The sequence below is a fragment of the Dermacentor andersoni genome, chromosome 3, assembly GCF_023375885.2.
Source record: "Dermacentor andersoni chromosome 3, qqDerAnde1_hic_scaffold, whole genome shotgun sequence".
In the NCBI taxonomy this organism is placed as follows: Eukaryota; Metazoa; Arthropoda; class Arachnida; order Ixodida; family Ixodidae; genus Dermacentor; species Dermacentor andersoni.
In genome coordinates, this window is record NC_092816.1 from 222,975,934 (window position 1) to 222,984,151 (window position 8,218).

Here is an 8,218-nt window from a genome sequence, read left to right on the forward strand (position 1 = left end):
AGCGTTTCCGGTATTCGGGCAAGCGCGGGCGGTTTTCCGGTTTAGCGGGGGCGTCAACGTGAGCGGCCAGATTGGTGGCGCCAGCTGGTGGCGCAAAGCTCAACCACACGAACACAGAGCTAATTACTATATTCTGCTTAGCTGCTGGCGTAAATTTTCGACAGTGGCGTAATTGTGTTCACAATTACGCCGCTGCCAAAAATTTGCACGAGTGGCGAAGCAGGATATGGTGAGTTACTGCAGTTTTAGCTATGCGTTTGTCTGGTTGAGCTCTACAACACCAGGCGGCTTCACCGCTCACGTTTACGCCCCGACCATCCGGTAATCCGCCCAAACCGCTCCCGTTTACCGGAATAGCGTACAAGCTAAAAGTCTCTAATGTCACTGCTTCCTCCCGCGAGAAGGACGGCGGTGGTGCGGCGTGGGCGCGACGAATGCGTGTATAATAGAGACTTTTAGCGTGTCCGGTATTCGGGCAAGCGCGGGCGGTTTTCCGGTTTAGCGGTGGCGTCAACGTGAGCGGCCAGATTGGTGGCGCAAAGCTCAGCCACACAAACACAGAGCTAATTACTATATTCTGCTTAGCTGCTGGCGTAAATTTTCGACAGTGGCGTAATCGTGTTCACAATTACGCCGCTGCCAAAAATTTGCACGAGTGGCGAAGCAGGATATGGTGAGTTACTGCAGTTTTAGCTATGCTTTTGTCTGGTTGAGCTCTACAACACCAGGCGGCTTCACCGCTCACGTTTACGCCCCGACCATCCGGTAATCCGCCCAAACCGCTCCCGTTTACCGGAATAGCGTAAGAGCTAAAAGTCTCTAATGACGGAGTATGTCTTTGTAACGGAGCAAGGGATCCCCCCACTCTGAACTAGTCGCCTCACCACGCCGAGTCGCCCGGAGGGAAATTTCTCGGGCAACCGCATGTGCGCGTTCGTTACCCGGCAGCGAGGTATGACCAGGGGTCCAGAGTAAGTGGATGCGGGGAGGTGTGGTTGGTGTATTTTGCGGGATCTGTTTGAGAATTTGGTGCGCCGCTCTCGGGATGCCATGTCCTGATAGGAACGCCCGGCATACCTGTTGCGAGTCCACTTCCTCAGGATATACACTTCCTCAGGAACACGGATAGCGTATCGAATTGCAAGAGCAACACCGAGAATTTCTCTGTAAGCGGCATTTGTTCCGCGCATTGCAGCAGAGTCTCTCAGGCATTCGGTGGCATCCAAAACTACCGAGGTATAGTCATCTTGAGTGCGTGATGTGTCCGTGTATAAAGTATGTGTTTCCGGGATGTTTGCAAGCATGCGGCCAATGTATCGTACACGGGCTTTGCGCCGCCCTTTGTCATGCTCGGGGTGCATATTACGTGGCAATAGATGAATACTTAGTGCTTGGCGTATCGCTGACAAGATCGTTGGACCGGTTTCAGACTCAAGGGGTGGGACAGAGTATCCTAGCCGTGTGAGAAGATGGCGGCTAGTAGGAGTGAGTAGGAGGCGCTGGCGATGGCTGACCCAATGTGCCTCTAGCAGCTCGCCTAGTGTGTTATGTGTTCCTAAGTTAAGGAGACGGCATGTGGAAGTATAATTCGGGAGACCATGGGCCAGCTTCGTCGCTGTGCGAATCATTGCGTCTATGCGAAGTTCTTGCGCTTGGGTCAACCGCTGAAACGGGAGATGGTATGTAAGGCGGCTGATCACGCATGCCTCCACCGAGCGCAGCAGGTCCTCTTCTCGAAGGCCCGAGCGCCTGTTGGAGACCCTCCGGATCATGGCCAGAATTTGCTCAATCTGTCTGGATAGAAGGGAAACAGTGTAGTTTGACCTGCCATACGCTTGGACGTGCAGGCCGAGGATACGAGTACGATTAACCTGTGGTATCGGTGTGCCATCCACGTGCACAGTGATAGGGGGAGTAGAGGAACGGCTCCGGGGGCGAATGATTATGAGCTCCTACTTTTCCGGAGCACTTCTTAAGCCGCATTTTCTCGCGTACTCGGAAACTGTATCGACTGCTTGCTGCGGTCGGTCCTGGATGGCTCCGTCGGAACCCCGTGTCGACCACATAGTAATGTCGTCCGCATAAATAGCGTGGGCGACATCAAGGATCTGGTCGATTAGCCGGGGGAGCCCTGCGAGCGCGATATTGAATAGAGTATAGGGGAAAGAACTGAGCCCCAGCTGGGGTGTCCCACGTCCTACAAGGCGAATCGTACCGGATCGAAGCGGTCCCATTCCTACGGTGGCTGTGCGATCTCGAAGAAATGCGCGGATATAGTTGTACATACGAATTCCACAGTGTGAATGTGCAACATTGCGAAGGATGAGGTCATGTTCAACATTATCGAATGCCCCTTTTAGGTCTAAGGCGATGAGTGCTCTCGTTTGGGCGGACGACGGAGGTCCTATGACTTCCTCCCGCAATTGTAAAAGCACATCTTTGGCAGACAGATGAGCCCGATATCCGAATTGAGAGTTAGAAAAGAATGATTTTTCTTCGAGGAAGGGCTGCAGACGCCGCAAGAATACATGCTCCATGAGCTTACCAATGCAGGATGTTAGGGAGATGGGTCGTAAGTTTTCAACCTTAACAGGCTTGCCCGCTTTGGGGATCAGTGTGATGTCGGCGTGTCGCCATGCTTGGGGAAGCATGCCCTTGCGCCAGCAATCATTGAAGATATGGGTGAGGTGGTTAATATCCGCGTCACTGAGGTTACGAAGGGTGGCGAATCGGATGTGGTCGGCTCCCGGTGCCGTGTTGCGGCGTAGGTCTTGTAGGACCACCCGCACCTCGTCAGATGTGATGTCTGCATCGAGCAATTCGTTCGCTTTGCCTACATGAGGATAGTCAGGGTACTGCGGCGGCGGGCCTGCGGGTATGAAATGCTTCTTTAGCTCTCTGAGGAGTGTCGAGACATCGTCCCTGTACTCGTGCATTAGGATGTGCAGCTGTTGAAATGTTTTTCCCTTTGTTGTGGTGGGATGTGTGAGTGAGCGAATAATCGACCACGTTTTTGCTGTGCTCAATGTGCCTGAGAGGCGATCGCAAAATCCTCGCCAGTTATTCCTCGTAAGGATCTCTGCGTACTCCTGAGATTCCCGTGTAATTTGATCTATACGTTTCCTAAGTTTGCGGTTGAGGTGTTGTCGTTTGCATCGTCGTGTCAACCCTCTGCGGGCGTTCCAAAGATGAAGTAAATGCGGGTCTGTGTCTGGTGTCTCGGTTGTGGTGCGCAGTGTGTTCGTGGTGGCCTCTAGATCTTTTGCGAGAGAGTCAAGCCAGCGTTCGTACCCTTGGCGCTCAGGTGGGTCCTGGCGACGTTCCCTGAATTTCGCCCAATCCGTTATACGCACATTTCGCTCGGGCCTGCGCGCACCCCGTAATGACAAGGTGGTCGCCACAATGTAATGGTCACTACCAAGGTGCTCCTCTAAAGGCCCGTGCGCAACGACTGGGCCAGTATTGTGGATGTGTAAGGTCAGGGCAGGTGTCACGAGATACGCTGTTGCCTATCCGAGTGGGGTGCTCTGGGTCGGTGAGCAGTGTGCATCTCATGTTACAGATGGCATTCCATAAGCGGGCCCCTTTAGCCTGCGATTTAACGTAACCCCATGCAGTATGCGGAGCGTTAAAGTCGCCGGCCACCACACAAACCCGTCCAAACCTACCAAATTCTGTTAGTAGGTGCTGAAAACAGTGCGTTCGCGAACGGGGGGAACTGTATGAGTATAAACAGACTCTCGCTGCGTTTACCTTGCGTAATTATTTCCAATATTTGGTGAGGAATGTCAATGCTAGAGGTATGCATGCGACATGTAACATGTTTCGAAACTAAGGCTCCCACAACAGGAGAGACACCCGAGAGCGTGCTGTAGCCGGATAAAGAAGGGGTGCAATTGACTTCCTGTAAGAGGATGACATCGGGAGGGTTCGTGGATGTGTCGATATTGACACGTGTACTTATCTTTATCGGGCGACCACGTTTTGCCGCGTAACAACTGTAATCGCACAGCGACGGACGCGCCTGCATGTATCCGACGTTTCTGGAAAGTTATCGATGATTCTACCCGGCTGTCTGTTGTCGCCGAACCTTATGTTATCTGATTTCATCGCCTGACGCGAATGGCGTAGAACATTGTGGAATACGCGCGGGTCCCAGCGATTAGTCTGGAACATTCGACGACTGCTGTATAAAAGCCGACGCGCTTGACCCGCTGAGCAGATTTTCGACGATCGCCGAGTGTGTTCGCCGCTATCGTTGTGCTATAAGTGTAGCCTGTTTTGTGGGCACAGGTTCACCCAATAAAAGTTAGTTTTGTCGTTCACAGTACTGCTACTGTGTTATTCAACGTCACGACCACGTGACATCTGGTGGAGGTGCTTGTGCGTTCATGTACCGAACGCCCCCGCAAAACCGCGATCCAAGCCCGAAGCCCGAGGACAAAACCAACGTCGCCCAAGACCAGCGAGCTAGCCGCCGGCTGCAAGGACTGCCCCCAGAGCACGGACTCCTACCTGAGACGTGCAGGAAGATTGCCACCAAGTCCTCCCCAATGGCAGCCCCAGCATCCCCCGTCGTGCTGCAGCAGCCCAGGGAGCCCCCCACGTTCCGCGGTTCAACATTCGAGGACCCGGAAACCTGGCTCGAGACGTACGAGAGGGTCGCTGCATTTAACAGCTGGAACAGCGACGACAAACTGCGACATGTCTTCTTCGCATTGGAAGACGCTGCCAGGACGTGGTTCGAGAACAGAGAAGCCACGTTGACGACCTGGGACCTTTTCCGAAGTGGCTTCCTGCAGACATTCACAAGCGTCGTACGCCGAGAACGAGCCCTAGCACTACTGGAAACCCGAGTGCAGCTGCCCAACGAGACCACCGCGATTTTTACAGAAGAAATGAGCCGTCTATTCCGCCACGCCGACCCGGAAATGTCCGAGGAAAAGAAAGTCCGGCTACTAATGCGTGGTGTTAAGGAGGAACTTTTCGCCGGTATGGTACGAAACCCACCGAAGACTGTCGACGAGTTTCTTCGCGAGGCCACTAGCATCGAGAAGACACTCGAGATGCGAAACCGGCAATTCGACCGCCGCACCAACGCTACAAACTATGCCGGAGTTCAATCACTGACCTCCGAAGACCTGCGCGAGGCTATCAGGGCAGTCGTACGAGAGGAGCTTCAGAAGATCTTCCCGTCGTCGCAGCCTCAAGTGGCCTCGATCGCTGACATCGTCAAAGATGAGGTTCAGCGGTCGCTTGGAGTTCCGGAGGTGCAACCTCAATTACCGCAACCCCAACCCGAAGCGATGACCTACGCCGCCGTCGTACGCCGTCAAGGCCCTCCTCAGCGACCGCGCCAGGGCCCTGTAACGCCGCAATTCCGTCGACCAGCGCCGCCGCCGCCGACAGCGCGCCCACCCGTCGCCCAGCGGAGCTACCCGAGGAAGACCGACGTTTGGCGCGCTCCTGACCACCGCCCGCTCTGCTACCACTGCGGGGAAGCGGGTCACGTCTACCGACGATGTCCATACCGGGAAATGGGACTGCGAGGTTTCGCCGTCAACGCTCCGCGCCCGCAGCAAGGTGAACGCCCTCGCGATATCGCTGACTACCTCGCGGCTACTCAGTGGAGTTCTCGACGACCGTCGCGTTCACCATCACCAGGCCGCTACCTGTCGCCGCAGCGCCGACCATACACTGGCCCAGCTCGGGGCCGGTCAGCGAGCCCATATCCGGAAAACTAAAAGCAGCAACCGATGGAGGTGCGGTTGCTGTCCGTCGAACTGTCGAAGATCCTCCGCCGCCGACGAAGACGCCGAAGAAACTACCTCGACGACATAACGACACGCCGCCGTCCCGACGAAGTCTGGAAGGAAAGAATGCGACGATGAAAGACGACCTGACGACGTCACATACCAGCCACAAGTCAACGCGACGCAGTCGTGATCCGACGCCAAGACCGAACTGTAATGCAAGACAAAGAGCCACCGACCTCGACGTGCTTCTCGACGGCCACGCAGTCACCGCCTTAGTCGACACAGGGGCTGATTACTCCGTCATGAGTGGACACATCGCCGCCCAGTTGAAGAAAGTTAAGACTACGTGGGAAGGCCCTCAAATTCGTACCGCCGGAGGACACCTCATAACGCCGACTGGAATGTGCACGGCAAGAATTACCATTCATGACCGGACTTACCCTGCCACCTTCGTTATCCTCCAACAGTGCTCACGAGACGTCATTCTCGGTATGGACTTCCTGAATCAACACGGTGCAATCATCGACCTGAAGTCGAAGTCAATAACGCTGTCGGAAGATAAAGCGATACCACCGGAGAGCCCTCGTAGTCACCACGCCTTGAGTGTGCTCGAAGATCAGGTGAGCATCCCGCCTCGCTCCAGCATTGTTATTTCGGTCGGCACCGAAACACCCGCTGACTTAGAAGGTGTCATCGAAGGCGACCAACGTCTACTGCTAGACCGTGAAATTTGCGTCGCAAGAGGGATCGCTCGACTGCACGGAGGAAACACGAAAGTGTTGCTGACAAACTTCAGCCAGGAGTACAAGCACATCAACAAGGGCACGACGATCGCATACATCGAGGAAATTCTGGAAAACAGCAATGCGTTTGTCCTCTCGGATTCCGCCGCATCTACCCCGACGACCATGGTTGCCGAACCAGACTACGACATTAATCCAAGTCTCCCCGTGATTAAGCAACAGCAGCTCAGAAGTCTGCTCCGGCGATACAAAGGCTGCTTTTCGACGTCATCGAGGATTCGACAAACACCAGTCGCCAAGCATCGCATAATCACCGAGGAGTACGCTCGACCACTTCGCCAGAGCCCTTACCGAGTTTCGCCGCGAGAACGTGAAGCTATAAGAGAACAAGTCGACGAAATGCTGCGCGACGACATCATCCAGCCGTCGAAAAGCCCGTGGGCATCTCCTGTTGTGCTGGTGAAGAAAAAGGACGGAACCCTTCGTTTCTGCGTCGATTATCGTCGTCTGAACAAGATCACGAAGAAGGACGTATACCCTCTCCCACGGATAGACGACGCATTGGATCGGCTCTGCAACGCTAAATACTTCTCCTCGATGGACCTCAAGTCTGGCTATTGGCAAATAGAAGTCGACGAAAGAGATCGTGAAAAGACCGCCTTCATCACCCCAGACGGCCTCTACGAGTTCAAGGTTATGCCATTTGGACTGTGCTCGGCGCCTGCAACGTTCCAGCGCGTGATGGACACGGTTTTAGCAGGATTGAAGTGGCAGACCTGTCTCGTTTACTTGGATGACGTCGTTGTATTCGCCGAAAATTTTGACGATCACCTTAGGCGGCTTGCCACAGTACTAGAGGCCATCAAGTCATCAGGGCTCACTCTGAAGCCAGAAAAGTGCCGCTTCGCTTACGATGAGCTTCTATTCCTAGGCCACGTCATCAGCAAATCCGGAGTACGCCCCGACCCGCAGAAAACAGCTGCCATCGCAAAGTTCCCGCAGCCCACCGACAAGAAGGCAGTGCGTAGATTTCTTGGCATGTGTGCCTACTACAGGCGATTTGTCAAGAACTTTTCACGCATCGCTGAGCCGCTGACACAGCTAACTAAATGTGACGTCGAGTTCAAGTGGGAAACGCCACAGGGCGACGCATTTCAAGAACTCAAACGACGCATGCAGTCGCCGCCCGTACTTGCGCACTTCGACGAGCACGCCGATACCGAAATACACACTGACGCCAGTAGCCTAGGCCTCGGTGCCGTCCTAGTCCAGAGAAAAGATGGACATGAACACGTGATAGCTTACGCTAGCCGATCATTGTCAAAAGCAGAAGGCAATTATTCTACAACCGAAAAGGAATGCCTCGCCATCGTTTGGGCCACAGCGAAATTTCGCCCTTACCTATATGGCAGGCCATTCAAGGTGGTCAGCGATCATCACGCGTTGTGTTGGCTAGCTAACCTAAAAGACCCCTCAGGACGGCTGGCACGGTGGAGCCTCAGGCTACAAGAATACGACATCGCTGTAACCTACAAGTCCGGAAGAAAACACTCCGACGCCGACTGCTTATCGCGCGCCCCCAGCGATCCCCCGCCGCAAGACGACGAGGACGACGACGCCTTCCTTGGGATAATAAGCGCGGAAGACTTCACTAAACAGCAACGAGCAGACCCGGAGCTAAAAGGCCTCGTCGAGTATTTGGAAGGGAACACCGACGTT